This window comes from Bufo gargarizans, unplaced genomic scaffold, assembly GCF_014858855.1.
Source record: "Bufo gargarizans isolate SCDJY-AF-19 unplaced genomic scaffold, ASM1485885v1 fragScaff_scaffold_96_pilon:::fragment_2:::debris, whole genome shotgun sequence".
In the NCBI taxonomy this organism is placed as follows: domain Eukaryota; kingdom Metazoa; phylum Chordata; class Amphibia; order Anura; family Bufonidae; genus Bufo; species Bufo gargarizans.
This window is the reverse complement of record NW_025334192.1, coordinates 328,486-333,579: the sequence shown is the minus strand read 5'-3', so window position 1 is coordinate 333,579 and position 5,094 is coordinate 328,486. Positions and strand designations below refer to the sequence as shown.

General features: G+C 45.2%; 1 long non-coding RNA gene across 1 annotated transcript; it reads left to right on the top strand.

Moving 5' to 3' along the window:
- Positions 1-2,506: 2,506 nt before the first annotated feature.
- Positions 2,507-4,849, top strand: LOC122922865. The gene is made up of 3 exons (XR_006387200.1): positions 2,507-2,546; positions 3,308-3,371; positions 4,225-4,849. It is a non-coding gene; the product is annotated as an uncharacterized LOC122922865 (long non-coding RNA).
- Positions 4,850-5,094: the final 245 nt, after the last annotated feature.

Below are 5,094 nucleotides of genomic sequence, written 5' to 3'. Positions count from 1 at the left end.
GAAAGGCAGGACGATGACGATACGCCTCCCACAGAGGACAGCTTGTCCTTACCCCTGGGCAGCCTGGCACACATGAGCGACTACATGCTGCAGTGCCTGCGCAACGACAGCAGAGTTGCCCACATTTTAACCTGTGCGGACTACTGGGTTGCCACCCTGCTGGATCCACGCTACAAAGACAATGTGCCCACCTTACTTCCTGCACTGGAGCGTGATAGGAAGATGCGCGAGTACAAGCGCACGTTGGTAGACGCGCTACTGAGAGCATTCCCAAGTGTCACAGGGGAACAAGTGGAAGCCCAAGGCCAAGGCAGAGGAGGAGCAAGAGGTCGCCAAGGCAGCTGTGTCAATGCCAGCTCCTTTGAGGGCAGGGTTAGCATGGCAGAGATGTGGAAAACTTTTGTCAACACGCCACAGCTAACTGCACCACCACCTGATATGCAACGTGTTAGCAGGAGGCAACATTTCACTAACATGGTGGAACAGTACATGTGCACACCCCTCCACGTACTGACTGATGGTTCGGCCCCATTCAACTTCTGGGTCTCTAAATTGTCCACGTGGCCAGAGCTAGCCTTTTATGCCTTGGAGGTGCTGGCCTGCCCGGCGGCCAGCGTTTTGTCTGAACGTGTATTCAGCATGGCAGGGGGCGTCATTACAGACAAACGCAGCCGCCTGTCTACAGCCAATGTGGACAAGCTGACGTTCATAAAAATGAACCAGGCATGGATCCCACAGGATCTGTCCGTCCCTTGTCCAGATTAGACATTAACTACCTCCCCTTAACCATATATTATTGGACTCCAGGGCACTTCCTCATTCAATCCTATTTTTATTTTCATTTTACCATTATATTGCGAGGCTACCCAAAGTTGAATGAACCTCTCCTGTGTCTGGGTGCCGGGGCCTAAATATATGCCAATGGACTGTTGCAGTGGTGGCTGACGTGAAGCCTCATTCTCTGCTATGACACGCAGACTGATTCTCTGCTGACATGAAGCCAGATTCTCTATTACGGGACCTCTCTCCTCTGCCTGTGTGTGTGCTGGGCCTAAATATATTCCAATGGACTGTTGCAGTGGTGGCTGACGTGAAGCCTCATTCTCTGCTATGACATGCAGACTGATTCTCTGCTGACATGAAGCCAGATTCTCTGTTACGGGACCTCTCTCCTCTCCCTGTGTGTGTGCTGGGCCTAAATATATGCCAATGGACTGTTGCAGTGGTGGCTGACGTGAAGCCTCATTCTCTGCTATGACATGCAGACTAATTCTCTGCTGACATGAAGACAGATTCTCTGTTACGGGACCTCTCTCCTATGCCTGTGTGTGTGCTGGGCCTAAATATATGCCAATGGACTGTTGCAGTGGTGGCTGACGTGAAGCCTCATTCTCTGCTATGACATGCAGACTGATTCTCTGCTGACATGAAGCCAGATTCTCTGTTACGGGACCTCCCTCCTCTGCCTGTGTGCTGGGCCTAAATATATGCCAATGGACTGTTGCAGTGGTGGCTGACGTGAAGCCTCATTCTCTGCTATGACATGCAGACTAATTCTCTGCTGACATGAAGACAGATTCTCTGTTACGGGACCTCTCTCCTCTGCCTGTGTGTGTGCTGGGCCTAAATATATGCCAATGGATTGTTGCAGTGGTGGCTGACGTGAAGCCTGATTCTCTGCTATGACATGCAGACTGATTCTCTGCTGACATGAAGCCAGATTCTCTGTTACGGGACCTCTCTCCTCTGCCTGGGTGCTGGGCCTAAATATCTGACAATGGACTGTTGCAGTGGTGGCTGACGTGAAGCCTGATTCTCTGCTATGACATGCAGACTGATTCTCTGCTGACATGAAGCCAGATTGTCTGTTACGGGACCTCTCTCCTCTGCCTGGGTGCTGTGCCTAAATATATGCCAATGGACTGTTGCAGTGGTGGCTGACGTGAAGCCTCATTCTCTGCTATGACATGCAGACTGATTCTCTGCTGACATGAAGACAGATTCTCTGTTACGGGTCGTCTCTCCTCTGCCTGGGTGCTGGGCCTAAATTTATGAAAATGGACTCTTACAGTGGTGGGTGACGTGAAGCCAGATTCTCTGCTATGGGACCTCTCTCCAATTGATTTTGGTTAATTTTTATTTATTTAATTTTAATTTTAATTCATTTCCCTATCCACATTTGTTTGCAGGGGATTTACCTACATGTTGCTGCCTTTTGCAGCCCTCTAGCTCTTTCCTGGGCTGTTTTACAGCCTTTTTAGTGCCGAAAAGTTCGGGTCCCCATTGACTTCAATGGGGTTCGGGACGAAGTTCGGATCGGGTTCGGATCCCGAACCCAAACATTTCCGGGATGTTCGGCCGAACTTCTCGAACCCGAACATCCAGGTGTTCGCTCAACTCTAATAATGACATCAATGACAAATTATACACCAAAACTAGGTCACAGATCACACACCCTAAACACACCCATACCCTCAATGTATATATAATAGCACACCAGTAGTATCCCTGCATCACCAGAAGACAATACACAGTGCATCATCCAGGTATGTACCAAAGCTTCTACTCTTATCTGGAAGAAAAGATATTATATTATTTTCACCAATATGATAGGTATGTACTAACATCACAGAGGGGCTCACTTTGGGGCTGGTTCATACCGCTACATGCACTTCAATACAAAGGATCCAGAGATTGGTTCTACCAACTCTTACAGTAGAAAGCAGGATCAGGCTCCCATTGCTGATTCTTATCCACTATTTTCTTCTGATGCCTTTCAAATGAGGAGGCAAAGTCCTTCCTAAAATCTTATCACCCACTGGAAAGCAGTTTGAAGCCAACCAGAGCTGATAGCTGACTTGTCTTTCCTTGTTTCATTGTAAGGTTTGTCCCATCAGTTGGGGAATATGGATAACATGGAGTCTTCTTCGTTATGGGGGACTCAGCATGCCCATGTGTTACATGGATGCATATTCTTTGTATTGCTAACATGTAATACCACATTTCTCCTGAAGTGGCCACTGCAGGGAAACTGAGCGGCCACATTGTGCTTCCCCTACAGATCACCAGAGATTAGAGAAGATGTACCCACATCCATCAGTAGATTGTGGATGTGACTTCAATCTGAAATGAAGTTGTCATACTTTGAAAATATCCAACTTATTTACTCAAATGTGCCATCATGGTGTGTGTGTTGGGAGTGGGGAAGCAACTTGGTCAAGAACAGACAAAGTGTAAATCCTATAAGTATATTGCAGACCTCTGACAATGTTTGATCACTCTAATCAATTCAATTCATTAATTACAGGAAAAAAGTTAGACCTCCCAGTTAAACATGACACGAACAACCACATTGCTGCTGATATCCCTAGGTGAGTTGCACATATTATATGTTTGTATACTATTGGTTCTTACTGCAAATTACATCCCCAAGTAAAAGCATTGGTTTTTACTTTTTATTTTACTAGTATTTCATTGTCACTCGGATCTCTGAAGATAATGAACAGTTTAGATTTCAGACTCTAGCAGCTCTTTCTCTCCCTTTCAGAGCAGGAAGTCTCAGCATAATCTCAAGAACAATTTATCTGCTGAACTATATGATACCAATCAGCTACATACAACTAAACCCTTACCTCTCTATGTTTCTGAAACTGATGAATCTTCCTTGGTACTAGCTAGGACCAGCAAGGAATACAGCAGTGTCACCAAGTGGATTGTCCTCAAAAGGTGGAACCCACAAAATCATGTCTGATTGGTGAAACTCAATACATTGTAGGAACATATAGTGACATCCCTTAAGTCATTGCCATCTGCTATAAGAGAAATATAAACCTTCCCGTAACAGACCATAGTCGCTCAAAATTTCTAGTAAAATGTTTGCATCCTTACAGGCAGTGGTACAGTCAACGTCTGGTCCTTGCTGGGCAATGAAAGTATTCAGTAGTCTCATCTCTTCTGTCTGCTCATTAGAAGACAGATACTTCCAAATAATTATTGAAGGTGAGGCAGGGACATAGAATTATGGGTAATTTGCTAACTTTTAACGAGGACCCCTGTGGTGACCAGAATCCATTGCATCTCCTACCTCAGTAGTCCCTCTCATACCCTTCATCTTGTTGGACTGCTGACAGCACTAGGCACCGGTTTCTTAGAAACTCCTCGCGTTCTATATGTTCTTTGAATTTTTCTTTACACAAACTTAGCATTTTTATTTTCATTTTGCAGGTGTGCTCCTTGCCCTGGTAACAGCACAATCAATACCTGGTAAGGATTTGTTACTATAAGTATTAGATTTTACTTTCTCTATATCAAATCTATAGTCCCCGGGTAACAGTCCATTAGTCAAAGTAACAGCTGCTGCTCCGGCCTTAAAATGGCTTCAGAATTGTTGTTTCTTTAAATTGAAACCATCATTCCCAATGAGACTTTCTATTAGTGGTGACATTGTAACATACCAATAAACCATTAACTCTCCATCACAAAACAACAGGTGGGATAAAGGTAACCAGTGTATAATACTAAACTATTGTACTATACTGAGTCGATGAAAGTGTCCAAAGAACAAGAATGAATCTTCTAAAGTCTAGTTTAAAGGGTTGTCCATGTTCACAGCTGAGCCCGGACATAACCCCTTCTTCCCTCATTCAGCATAAATGAGTGGAGCATCGGAGCATTTCACGCTCCAATGTTTCCCCTTGTCCTGCGGTGCATAGCGCAGGGCAAGGGCTTTTTCTTTTCCTCCGGTGAGGTATCGGGTCTCACTATGGGCATCCTAGGCAGAGACTTCCACCTAGCAGTGAGCCCGGTGACGTCACCAGCACTAATGGTCGGTCTTTACTGCTTCCCTAGCACAGGCAGGTGAATTACATCACTAGGTATGGATAGTTGGTTTGGTCTTACCTTTTATAAGCCATTATATAAGAAACATCTTTCGTAAAGATCTTTCATAAAAAAAAGTACTTTCTGCTGAAGGATGTGACTTGATTCACTATCCGTACCTAGTGGTCTCACACCTCTGGTGTCTCGGAGCAATGCTATCAGCCCAGGCCTCACACTATTCCTGGATTCCTTGGTTTATATATCTGGACTGGCATT